The following is a 14,340-nucleotide window of genomic DNA, read 5'->3' on the forward strand; positions in this document are numbered from 1 at the left end:
GTTCAGGGTTTTACGCAATGCAGAAATGTGCTATGGGAAGTTTTTAAGGTTTTTCCAGAATTCCACAGCTGTCCCACTTTGTTTGAAACCACGCTATGCACAGGAATATCATATCAAGTCTATGTCCTGTATTGCCACTTGTTGTCAATGATTTTAAATGTCAAGTGCATCTTTATAGTATGTGTTATGTTCATGATAACTCCAGAAGTGTTTACTGTAGTTCATAGCATCTCAAGCTAGTAGATGTAGAATAGTGAAGTTGTATGGCGTCGAATAACCTTTAGGGAAGGTCAGGGTCATTGGTCTAACCATCAGCCATTTATCTGGAAGTACATCATCTTAATGAATTTTGTGTTTAGGTATATAGGGTTATGGGACTGTTTTCAACTCCCTTTTTCAGTTTTTGACATGTGATTTCCCAAACAAGAATGTTCTCATGAAGATAGTTAGACTGAGAATCTCTTTAATAAAGTCTAAGGTTGGCACTGATACACTGATATTCCGGTACATCGTGATATTTGACCCAAGATACGATACACGATACACATGGGCCTATTTATCACTATGTCGCGATGTGGAGCGCAAACCTGAAGTACACTGTTCCCTTGCTATTGTGCCTTTCAATATAGAGCTAACTTGGTTATAGCGAACGGTAACGCATGGCTCCCAAAGCTTACTTAAAGTTTAAACAAGGTTAAAGTTTTACACTGACACAATGTTTTTCCCCACCTCAAAAACATTATCAGCTGATCAGTGCGACCAGGTAATACCAGTCAAAACATGCGAACTGAAGTACGCAATTTAATCCTATTATTATACGATATGGTTATAGACATGTGTTCATTGTATAGCTGGACTTATGTTTGTAATAAATATTTTATTAATTTTTTCAAAATTTAATGCAATATTTTTTACATTAATTTTGGTGTAATCATGTGTGTAGTCATTGGTAACGTTTGCGCAATCGAAATATATCTAGTGTGGGAAGTCTCTACACTGACTAGTCAAATTTTTCCATCCGTAAAAATATCCTGCAATAGCAATCACCTGTACCAAAGTGCAACACCTATGGTTCTTATAACTTTAAATTTTTAAACTTATCCTATCTCACACTATTCATTTCTTCTTATTCTTCGATCTTGGTGTGGAAACATCCTAGAACAAAGTTTCCAGCTTCAAAAACACCACTCACCCAAACACATCCCATACATCACCAAATCACCACTTCATCATAGTTCATGCTCCACTAAAATCCCGTGCGACATGATCCCAGTGACCTGATCACTGGGCATATCCAGCACCCTAATTAGCAATTCTATCGCTAGAATATACTTGAACAGAGAATTTTTTAATTTTTTTTAATTTATAAAATTTAAATACATGACTTCACTACTAAAGTTAACCATTACCACGAAGAGTGTGTGGTATTAAAAACGATGTCTTCCTGGTATCACCTTGTCAGACTTGGATCTCAACTTATTCAGCTAAGTGTTCGATAAAGGTGACTGTTTGTTGGGTCAAGTTGTTGTTTACGGTTTTCGTGTATGTTGTTTTTTCCTTCGCTTTGAAACCCAAACGATTGTGTTATCCACTGTGGCTGTACCTATGTTTTCTTGCTTAACAAGATATTAGTCAATTTGGTGATGGTTACATCGCTGTCCGTTGAGGAGGATCGCTTTCCGTCTCGTTTGACTGCTGCGATTCCAGCCTCTGTGCGAACCACGCCCCTCTTTAATGTCGGCTCCCTGGCTCCCTTCTACAGTCGTCTCGCTTTTAAATGGCCAGTGCACGGTTCTGTCGTCTGTATCTCTTCACCTAGACTAACTTTTAGTCTATGAATTCTTATTACACAAATAATTTCCCGATGCCGATACATATGTGAAATAAAGCTAGCTAGAACTGGCTAAATATGCCTTTGTATACATATCTAGTTTGTTGTTTTGTTTGGTATTGTTTTTTTCACACATAAAATAACAATATTCCACAGTCATCATGTTGGATTACGGCCCTTTACCCAGCTTGGGAAGTCAAGCCGTCAACTGAGGGTTGCCTCTTCCCCCAACACGCTTGTTACTCAGGTCATCGCTTCTGCAGCGCTCTGAGGATACAGCTACACCTCTCCGGCTTTCTAATGGCTACAACCCTTCTGACCGAAAACACTACAATGGTTGGCGAGGAAGTCATAGCCGACTGACGACGGATCTTCTCTCACAGGATCGTCATCCTTCGCTGGATCGTAAACGACTGAGTGATCAAGGGATGGACAGATCACAATACTTCACCATTATCGACAAGACGCTGTTCTTGGATGGACATTTCGCCAAATCGTACCTTGGATGATCGAGGGTTTAGCCTTTTCTACAGATTGATACCCGAGGGATCTCCACTCAATGTTACACATTGATGCATCGACACACGGACTACCATGTTGAGTGTTCACCAGAGGAACAACCTCAGAGGATCAACAGGATCGTCATCCTTGGTTGGATCATAGACGGCCGAGGGATCGACAGATCACCTTACTTCGCAATTATCGACATACTTCACCATTATTGACAAGGCGCTGTTATTGGACGGACAGTTCGTCAGATCATACCTCGGAGGATCGACAGGATCGTAATCCTTCGTTGGATCATAGACGGCCGAGGGATCGACAGATCACCTTACTTCACAATTATCGACATACTTCACCATTATCGACGAGCCGCTGATATTAGATTGACAGACAGTCGTACCTCGGAGGATCGACAGTTTCACCTCTCCTACAGATCGATACAGAGGGATCTCCACTCTACAATACACATCGATGCATCAACACATCGATACGTCGACACATGGATAAATCGATACATCGACACATCATCCGATCAAGAACTCGTCCTCAAGTACGACTTTACCTGCAGGGAGCCTAGGTGGCTGAGTGGGTTAGATCGCTGACTTTGTGTGCTGGCGATTAGGTCCCTTACTCTGGCAGTGTGGGTTCGAATCCCGGACGGGACTCAACCCCATAAAGTACGAGCATGTGTACTTTACTGAGAAGATGTTATCCCAGATATAACTTTGTTATATAAAACAGACAAACGACGGATCGTCCTCAGTCATAAGATCGTCATTCTTCCACGGAATCAATAGACCTCTCTCTCACCGTGCATCGGACTTCTATACGAGAACTTGGACAAGGCCTTCGCTGCATTCCGTTGTCCAGATCAGACAATCCAGTGATTGTCATCCCTTTACGTCTTGGGATATGATGACCTGCACCAACCATCTCAGCGAACTTGACCAACCGGTCTCGTTGGTCTCTTACAGGCATAGTCACCTCGTATGGTTGGCTTGAGATACTGACATCTCTTCTCTACCGGGATATTCATGGATCCGGTCCATGTGCCTGCCAGCCATGAATTGTCTTACGATAGTCTCCTATGAGAAATCACCATTACAAGGTTATGACGCTCGAGTCAACATGCTCCCCCTATTCAGCTTTTAATCGTCAAATAGACGACATCATCCTGAGGCTTGATGTCAGTGCAGCCGACCTTTATCATCGACACCGTCGATTTCGGCCTGATATTCTATTACAGGTTATGACACTCGAGACAACACGCTCCCCCTATTCAGATTTGAATCGTCAAGTAGACGACATCATCCTGAGGCTTGATGTCATTGCAGCCGACCTTTATCATCGACGTCGATCTTTATCATCGATGCCCTCGATTCAGCCTGATATTCCATATCAGGTTATGACGCTCGAGACAATGCGCTTCCCCTATTCAAATTTGAATCGTCAAGTAGACGACATCATCCTGAGGCTTGATGTCATTGCAGCCGACCTTTATCATCGACGCCCTGGAATTCAGCCTGGTATTCCACATTAGTTGGCACGTCTCGCCATGTGAAGGACAGTGGAATAGATTGTTTGCGCAGGAACTTGGTTACACAAGCCGGAATACAACAACCACCTGTTCATGGATGCCTCACTTCAAGGTCGGGGAGCTCACTTCAACTTGGAAGTAACATCAGGCCTATGGTCAGAAGCAGACAGCTCTGCCACATCAGTTATCTGTAATACGAGGTTGTAATCCGGCCAATATTTCATTGGACCACACATTCAAGAAACCAACATCTGATGATCTGGACACTCATTTCAACTATGGCATACACTATACACCTTCAAGGCACGATGAAATCAGAGACCCTCCTGCAATTGACTTTTTCACCTTTGGAAGACAAGCTCAACGTACCGATAAAGGCAAGACATATACCGGGAGCGGCAAATGGATTAGCAGACACCTTGTCCAGACCAGCCAGACTATCACCAACAGAATGAAAGCTACGGCCGAAGCATTCCAACTGGCAATAAAAGAAAAGGTTGTCTATTAATAACCCTATTTGCATCAGATAACATTGTGACCCCAGCGCCGGACCCACTAGCTCTGACAATATCATTAGAGCAGCTAAGGCAGCCTCCTTAGCACTTCGTCAATCAACGAGAATCTCTGTGACGATAAATGGAAAAGTTTTCACCAGTTTGCAAGATCCAGGGTTTTCTACAGCCAAGCAATTACACCACAAGTAGCAGATTACCTATGTGTTAAGAAGTATAAGGCATCTTATGGTTCGACACTGGGCACTCACTGGGCAGCGATCAGTTCTGTACCAACTACACACTAATGGGATAAAACTTACTCTAGTTCCTGAGCCGATAGATCTACACAGGTCTTTCAGACTGCGAGTAATTCAGGCGTTAACATGACTTCAGGCTCCCAAGGTTTCCGCTGTCGCTGGCCTTCGGACATTGATTCGCTCATGCCACCTTATGGACCAATCTTCCAGACTTGGCCCTCCAGCATGGGATCTCCCTGTATTCTTCCGTCACTTCTCCTGGCTGACTATGAACCACTTGTGGATAAAACCTCGAACTTCACGTTCATGACAATCTTCCTGCTTGCGCTGGCTCCTGCAGCTCGTGTTAGAGGGACTCATGCTTAGACGTCAGTTGAGGCCAGTTCCAGCGTCTTCAACAAGATAAGCATTCAAGGACAACCGGATCGTCTTTTCAGCCTCCACCACTCTCATTGATTGAGAGCTGATGTCGTGGAAGACATCTCACTTTGCCCAGCCTGAGCCTACAAGATCCACTTGAAGGCATCTCAGACCATCCGTCGCTGTTGCAAGCATATTTTTCATCCACTTGGCGACGGTTGCAACTTCTGATGTATCTTGAAGTACCATCTCCACTGGCTGCGTTCTATCATCCGCAGGGTCTACACCTTTGAGGGACTACCACCCCAGCTGCTTCCAATCCTCATGAGACGAGGGCAGTGACTTCCACCTTGGCGTTGCATAGTATTGCACACTCTCAGCCATCATGGAGGGATGTTCTGGCGTTCTGATATGGTCTTCGCCTCCTAATCATTTCGGAATCTCAGTCACCGACGTCCAAGGTCACAGCAGCCACACAGCGCAGATGAGGAAGCCCAGCGGACTACAAGTACCAAGTCTGGTTTCCTGTATATACTGCAATATATTCATTTATTGCTTATGTTAATCGTGCTTCCCAGACAAGCTCCCAGAGGGAGGGTATAAATATGCTTGTCTGTTGGGACTTCGGTCTACGTCAATAGAAGCCACCATCCGGTGAGGCCATTTGTCAAATGGTGTCCCAATCTTCTACCTGCTCACCTGTCTTTTGCACATGCGATGTCTCAGTAGTTGATTGAAGACCTGTGTGAAAAATGGGCCTACATCAACAGAAGTCACCATCCGGTGCGGCCATGTGTTTAAATGGTGTTCCAATCTTCTACCTGCTCACCTCTGTCTTTGCGCATGTGACGTCTCAGTAGTTGATTGACGACCTGTTTGATAAACGGGTCTACACCAACAGAAGTCACCATCCGGTGCGGCCCTCTGTTCAAATGGTGTCCCGATCTTCTACCTGCTCACCTCTGTCTTTGAGCATGTGATGTCTCAGTAGTTGATTGAAGACCTGTGTGATAAACGGGTCTACATCAACAGAAGTCACCATCCGGTGCGGCCCTCTGTTCAAATGGTGTCCCGATCTTCTACCTGCTCACCTCTGTCTTTGAGCATGTGATGTCTCAGTAGTTGATTGAAGACCTGTGTGATAAACGGGTATGGTTAATCGTTTCCTCTTCTCGTTCTTACCTTATTCAATCTCTACGTGAGTTTGATAGGTTGACGAAGTGAAAAAAGAGATGCCAAGCTGGTCCGCCTTACGTCCTTGGGAGCCTATGTGCTAGGTCTGTCTTGTAGAACCTATGCTGGGGATGGGGTGTTTGAAACAAAACACCTCCTCCTATCCGGGGTGAGATTTAAGTCGTGACCGAGTAGGTGTCGCCTGGTTCATGGTTACGGGGTCGTTCTTGGAATGGTGTCCTGTGTGAAACCATGGAACACATGATTCCCCGATGTCATGATGTATATCTCTTGGTAGCACAAAGAGGTTTTTTTGAAGCAACCCTTACATGAGTTTATCACTAATCCTTGAAAAATCCTTTGAATTTTCCTGATTAGTTCCAGCTTCCTCGTGTACGTCTCACGGTTGAGGTCCTTACAGGCTAGGGTATCTGCATCTCACCATCCAACTGTGGGATAAATGCATAGTGTGAGAAAGGGTAAGTTTAAAAATTTGTAAATTTTCTAATAAATACTATATTTATATACTTATCCTATCTCACACGCCGATGCCCACCCAACCATCCCCGCATCACAGTTACACCAGCCTGTACGCTCTAGATTGAGAATGAGGGTGCTGGATATGTCAGGTGATCAGGTCGCTGGGATCGTGTCGCACAGGATTTTAGTGGTGCGTGAACCATGATCACAGTGGTGATTTGGTGATGTATGGGATGTGTTTGGGTGAGTGGTGTTTTTGAAGCTGGAAACTTTGTTCTAGGATGTTTCCACACCAAGTTTGAAGAATAAGAAGAAATGAATAGTGTGAGATAGGATAAGTATATAAATATACAATTTATAAGAAAATTTACAATTTTTTTATCTTATCCTGCATTACTACTTAATGCTTCTACAGGGTTAGAATTTAATTTTTGCTTGTGGTTTTAAAAGTTACAAGCAAAATAAAAAATCAACAAGCAATTCTCAACGCAAAACTTCAAAATAAATATCACAAGATTGCATTATCATGATCTATATGCTGCATATAAAAATAATGGCTGATTATGCATGTTATGACATTCAGATAACAAAGAAATTAAATTACTCTCATAAAACATTAACTCTTTCAACACCAGTCAACCAGAAGTCCCAGAGACTCTTGTGTGACAGATGTAGCCAACATTTATCAAAGAAAATGTCTGCTTGTAAAACGTCTTTGCTACCACGTACATATTATACACCATTTCAAGGTCTAATCCTATTGTTTATAAATATGAAAGTTATGTTTATCACATTTTTTAATAACTGCATTTACAACTTAATTAAGTTTGTTGTAAATATAAAAAAAATGTAAGCTAACACCTTCATAACGTCCTGATGAAGGACCAAGGGAGTGAAAAATTGACAATTTTCGCAAATATAAGATTTCATATAAAAAAACAACAATTGTTTACGCGATTGGAAAAATATTTTACAAAGAATTATATATAGTATCTGTCATCACCCATTTCCTGATAACAGCGGCTGTCCGCTCAGTAACATGAAGAAATACCTCCGTTTTTTAATATCACGTTCGTCGAAGACTGCCATATGACGACACATCCCTAGAAAGCTTGGATATAATTGGTTTCTAGTGACGCTTTCTTTGCCGAAATCTGCTACAAGGTTCCTGATTGGTCAAATCTGAGAACGTGACCTAAGTCAGCAAATCAAATAACATCTATAATAATGAATTTCAGAATTTGACGAAAGATTTTTGTTAAATTGTGTTATTCTGAATGTTTCAAGAAGGAAATCGTGTTCTATATTAAAAATATGGAACTTCATGGATGTATCGTGGTAGGTTACAAGCCGTGACAAAGATTTTTCATGCTTATATTTTTGCATTAAACATCGTGTCCGAGCCGAGGAAATTGAGGCGACGAAAGCCAAGATGTCATTTGACGGACATTACACACGATCGCACGAAAAGATGGAAATAATAACTTGGATTTGAGTTTGACAACGTTAAGATATATTTTTGTTGATTTTATTTATTACTTTGCATAATATATTTAAAGATTTGCTTGAAACATCTTTATATTGCTCTTTGACATGTTCGATGTGAACCCGTTGTCGAAGAATGTGTCCGAGGTTTTATTTTCAATAACATTGCAGGAAATAGTGAATAGTTTTTTAAGTTATCGATAAGAAATGATAAATTGAAATGGAATATTATTTCAGACATTGTGAAATGTGATGGATTTAATAAATAAATGATACGACAGGTAGGTTGATAAAATTATATACTATTTTGACATGACTACGGCTTGGTCGGTCAACCAACAAAGGGGTTGTCTGGGGACTCGAGGATGGGATGTCATCTAAAAAAACAAACAACCTTGGGTCAATTGAATAAGTAACCGGTGACATGTTTTTTACAGCATTTGTTTGGTCTCTTGAAAATAGACATACGTCATGTGCATAATATTAATCTCCGGGCTATATGTTCATTGGTCAAAGTAGAACGGAAAGAAAGGAAGTAAAAAGTTTTCCCGGGAAAAGCGAATGGGGAGGTAACTCTTAACTAGAGGTAAACAAATCAAGGAAAATCTTCGTGAAATCAAAAGTTATCGCAGTTAATTAAGGGATTTTACAACCGATTTTGAAACTGGAAAAAAGCAAGACACAAAAAAATTCGTCTTTATTTTGATTTATAGACGCAAAATCATTAATCAAGACGCATTTTGTGTCTTAGATTCCATTAATGTTCTACTGCTAATTTCTCGACCTAGGAGACAAAGCTGTGAGAGGTCCAGGCAACCAAGTTGTGTAGCTTGCACCCTTCACAGCTGACCCAAGTGCAATAATCTTGGACGCGACGTTAAACCCAATTTCACCTCACCTCACCTCACCTCAAAGCTGACCCCATGTGACCTGGTGTGACGTCACGTAGTATCACATCACTGCTAGTCACTTGACTGTACAGATGTCTGTGAATTTGCTCCCAAGTGCAAGAACCAGATAGCCTCCTCTGCTTATTCTTTTAACATATGTATCTGGTTTTCAAGGGTGGTCCGTTTAGGCAAACAATAGCATGTTTTTGCCTACTCTAGGTTTTCCTGCACTTTTCACGAGTGCGTGTGTTGAACCTCCCGCCATCTTGTTTGGCCATGCTGTCGTGTTTACATGTCTTGTGCTTTGATAATTCATAGCCAATCTTAGCCTTTGTTTCATGTATTAAATACCTTCTATCAGGGGCCTGTTATAAGTATTTAATTTATACTCTATACCTTGTTATTTATCTCGTTAACTTTTCCAAAGTTTTGAGTTACAATGCCACTCCCTTTGTCTATTCTGTGTGTCTATTCTGACATCAACACTTATGTATCTTTGTGATATTTTTGTCGCTTTTTTTTTAATGCAGGGACAGTAAATCAGCCAAGGTTCCGTATCACTGTTGTGCCAATTGTACTTTGCCTTGTTCCTCGTCGTTGAGGTGTGATTTTTTTCGCAATCTCTCACCTTGCGAGTATGCTACATACAGTTTTGAGAAAAGAGATACACCCAAAGTGAAGACCTCCCTAACGATGCCATAATCTTCACTGATAGAACAGAGCCTCTTCTCACCACCGTCGTCTAATGCTTTCATGTCCGTCGTGACTGCATCTACAATTAGCTCTCTGTCATTGCTGCTCCCGGCAACAGCAACGCGGCTCTCCCTGTATTACAGCTCCTTATGCATCCTGGTTTCGGCTTGTTTCCAGCTCAGTATTTGGATCCATGACTCAGGCAGCTCCCTTCGCGCCCCCGGCGTTCACAATACCGACACCCACTAATCTATTGTATACTCCAGCACCATCTGGCACCATTGTTTACAAATAAGGCTGCACTCTGACAAGACCCTATGCTTACGGATTTAATTTTGGTGCAAGTTATCACTCACACTGGCATGTGAAGCACCTTGTTATAGGAAACTGAAGTCGCAGACAATGCGCATACATTGGATGACAACCTTCAACGTGTGACAGGCTCCTCTAGGTCCACCACTCTTCACATGCCTGATAATCAGCATGCAATCGTCGAGGCAGAAATTAGGGCTCATCTACTAGATCAATGGACCAAGATCTCTCAGAGGATAATCCCTTCAGAGTCAATCATTTGACGACCATGATGTCTTTCAGCAGTGCCAGATTGACCCTTTTAAGGATTGCAACTTTTACGTCAACCCTGGAGCGCATCCTCACTGTTCAATGGTACTATAATGGTAACCCATGCATGTGTCTCCAGCTTTGCCTGTGATGAGACCGGGCTAAAAGCCTTGGAACATGTCTACAACTAATCCAATTTTAAACCGTCTAAAACTGGGAATTATCAGCCAAGGGGTAGTTCATTAAAGACTTCCCCTCGGGCTACTCCCTCCTCTTTTTCATAGGGGGGGGGCACGGGTGGCCCAGTCGTCAAAGGCGCCGCGATTCGCTGTGCAGAGTTGCGTCCCTTGGGCACGCCAGAAACCTATGATTGAGGGTTCGAATCCCGGTTCGCCCGATTATGTTTCTTGGTTTGTCAGCACCATACCTGTGCTCGTGGGTTTCACCGAAGTGGTAAACGTCTGGGACCTGCATCACTTCGGGCTTTCCTCCCACATTAAGCTGACACGCCGCGATATAACTGGAATACTGTTAAAAGCGGTGTTAAACCCAACTCACTCACTCACTCATAGGGCAAGATCGCTTCAAGCCACAAGGCAACTATCAATCCCGCCATCGCCAACACAAGTACAAAGGTGTTGACCGCGGAGGCCAGGATGTGAGTACTGATAAAGCCAATTACCACTTACCTACACCTCAGGAACGTTCAGTTCGAGTCATACTGAATCTTCAAGACACGGGAACCCTTCTACTTCACAAGGATCATCAACGAGCCCAAATCGGAACTCAGTCCATCTTGCAAGCTCCTATTCATAGGCGGCCTGTTTTGCACTGACCAGGATCTTCTCCTAGTACCAGATGACAGGTGATACAGAATGAAACGCCATCTACTACTGGCCCTTCACCAAGCTTGCACTCTACGGCAGTGGCAGGTGTTGTTGGGGGTTCTCATGTCCCCTCAGGATGTAACAGCTAGAGGCCGACTACAACTACATCCGCTACAACAGTTTCTAGCCCCCTTTATTCGTCGCCAGAATAGCACTCTCACTTCCTTGGTGGATAGTGAGATCGAATGTTTCGGATGGCGTCTCCTTGACAGCGCTCAAACCATCTCTCCATCTGTTTCACAACAGGGTTGGTAAGCACATCTGGAGGATCAGACTGCCTCCGGGCTGTGGTCAAATGAGCAACTCTAATGGCACATTAACAGTTTGGGGTTAGAAGCACTCATCCTAGCCGTCTCCCATTGGAAGTTTGGGCTTCAGAGTCAAGTGCTCGCCATATCCACAGACAACATTACAGTAGTGTGGTGTCTGCGCAACCAGTGGACCCCACACTCATCATCCCTAATGTCACAAACCTTTCGGTTCTTTCAGGTAGAGGACCAGCTACACATGAGGTTCATTGTCCAGCACATCCTCGGTTGTCCAGACCGGACAAAGTGGCCCCCACAGAGTGGATGCTGCACCCTGATGCCTTCACTCTGGTGCCTTCACTCTGGTTTGCCACTTATCGAGCTATTTGCCACCAGCCAGAATCACCAACTCCGGACCTACATATCTCCTTCCCGGATCCGCTGGCCTGGGCAGTTGACACCTTCAGTGTTCCCTGGACAGGCCCAAAAACTTTTGCTTTTCCACCACCTGTACTACTTACTAGGGTCCTACAAAAGATCAAACACACACAAATTCTGTCTCTGCTTTTGATCAGACCTTGATGGCTGGCTCAGAAATGGCTTATAGACCTTTGAACCACAGACTCAGCATCTTTCTTCAAGCTCACCTACAAGACAGTATTTCTACTAGCTTTGTCTATGGTGGCTGGAGTCAGCGAGTTACACGCCCTTGACATCTCCCAAATAAGGTTCGAGCGTGGATCGCACAGTGCTGTCAACCTCAATCTCATGAAAATCAGATCTTAGTTCTGCTATAGCTAATCAAAGATCTGAGGACATTCCATTACAGGTCACGTCAGAACGACCTTTCGCGAATTTTGACCGACCAATGAAATGACTGACAAGAAATCGACATTGGCCAATCAGAAGGCAGCTTTCTCGAGCTTTATGACACTAGTTTCAAACTGGCGACTACGCTTCGAAACATATTTTGATGTATTTTCAATTAAGAATTTAAAAAATGATAAGAAGAACATTCTGGAATGGCTTATAGATGGCCTAGATTGTATGGATATAATCATAAAACCTGTAACTGGTGTTCGGAATACCCCATGTTAAATATATCCTGGTTGCATGGTTAGAAAACACATTCCGACTGTCACTTTCATGATCTGGTAAGCGACGCTCTGATTTGTTGGATGAAAGGTCGTTCTGATGTGACCCGTAATGGGATGTCCTCAGATCTTTATTTAGCGATAGCGAGAACTAAGATCTGATTTTAATGAGATTGTGTCAACCTTGGACTGTGCTGGGATTTCATCGCTTAACATCAACTCCAAGGACAGCCAGAGTTTTCACCCTCCCCCATACTGAAATTCAGGTTTGGAACTGCCGAGAGCCAACAACCCTCATGAAATTCAGGTTTGGACCCGCCTAGAGCCAACAACCCTCATGAAATTCATGTTTGGACTCGCCTAGAGCCAACAACATTCATGAAAATCAGGTTTCGACCTGCCTAGAGCCAACAACCCTCATGAAATTGGAGCCATCGTCTCTACTATGGCTCTTCACACCAATTGTTCCATTCAATCTATTGATGTAAGGGAGGTAACTCTGAACCCAGAAGTATTTCTATTAATAGAACGCAATGTTAACGTTTTTTGGAATGGTTGTTTGGGTGTTGTGATGATGTCATCATAGTATTACCGTTGTGTTGTCAGTTATTGTTTTGATCTGAACAACTAAACATCGTTTGAGTTGACCTGCGACTTGAGTCTTCTTTCATTGGTGGCAGCGGTGAACTAACGGATATTTTCCCTTGGAAATGGCTACGCCCGGAGTATGGCAGTGGGACGAGTGTGATTCTGGAGATATTGATAGTCATTTTAGCCAGCTTGAAAGTTTGTTCATTGCGAAAGACATCACGGAAAACGAGAAGAAGGTTGCTTGCTTTCATTATAGTATAGTATTCACGTCCGTCCGTACGTCCCACCTGTTTGTTGCCGCGATATCTCAAGAACTAAACACTGGATTGTCTTCATATTTGGAACTATGGTGTATATACAGACTCCGCAGACACCAGTCGGTTTTGGTGACCTTGATCCCATTTTCAAGGTCACAGCAGACAAATCTGCTTTTAGAGTTGGAAAACGGTGTTGCCGCGATATCTCAAGAACTAAACACTGGATTGTCTTCATATTTGGAACTATGGTGTATATACAGACTCCGCAGACACCAGTCGGTTTTGGTGACCTTGATCCCATTTTCAAGGTCACAGCAGACAAATCTGCTTTTAGAGTTGGAAAACGGTGTTGCCGCGATATCTCAAGAACTAAACACTGGATTGTCTTCATATTTGGAACTATGGTGTATATACAGACTCCGCAGACACCAGTCGGTTTTGGTGACCTTGATCCCATTTTCAAGGTCACAGCAGGCAAATCTGCTTTTGGAGTTGGAAAACGGTGTTGCCGCGATATCTCAAGAACTAAACACTGGATTGTCTTCATATTTGGAACTATGGTGTATATACAGACACCGCAGACACCAGTCGGTTTTGGTGACCTTGACCCCATTGTCAAGGTCACAGCAGGCAAATCTGCTTTTGGAGTTAGAAAACGGTGTTGCCGCGATATCTCAAGAACTAATCGCTGGATTGTCTTCATATTTGGAACTATAGTGTATATACAGACAGCGCATACACCTGTCAGATTTGGTGACCTTGACCCCATTTTCAAGGTCACAGCAGGCAAATCTGTTTTTGGAGTTGGAAAACAGTGTTGCCACAATATCTCAAGAACTAATCGCTGGATTGTCTTCATATTTGGTACTATGGTGTACAGGCGGGGGATATTTCGTCACTCTGTGACAAATACTTGTTTGTCATTGAGGGGGCGGTCGGGTAGCCTAGTGGTTAAAGCGTACGCTCGTCACGCCGAAGACCTGGGTTCGAATCCCGAC

The 14,340-nt window shown here is 43.2% G+C and overlaps 1 protein-coding gene across 1 annotated transcript in view; it reads left to right on the plus strand.

The window, feature by feature from the left end:
- Positions 1–14,340, plus strand: part of LOC124146404 (CXXC-type zinc finger protein 1-like) — a 96,948-nt gene that overhangs the window by 7,738 nt on the left and 74,870 nt on the right. The gene's annotated exons all lie outside the window — the stretch shown is intronic.

This window comes from Haliotis rufescens, unplaced genomic scaffold, assembly GCF_023055435.1.
Source record: "Haliotis rufescens isolate VD_foot unplaced genomic scaffold, xgHalRufe1.0.p SCAF_22, whole genome shotgun sequence".
Taxonomy (NCBI): Eukaryota; Metazoa; Mollusca; class Gastropoda; order Lepetellida; family Haliotidae; genus Haliotis; species Haliotis rufescens.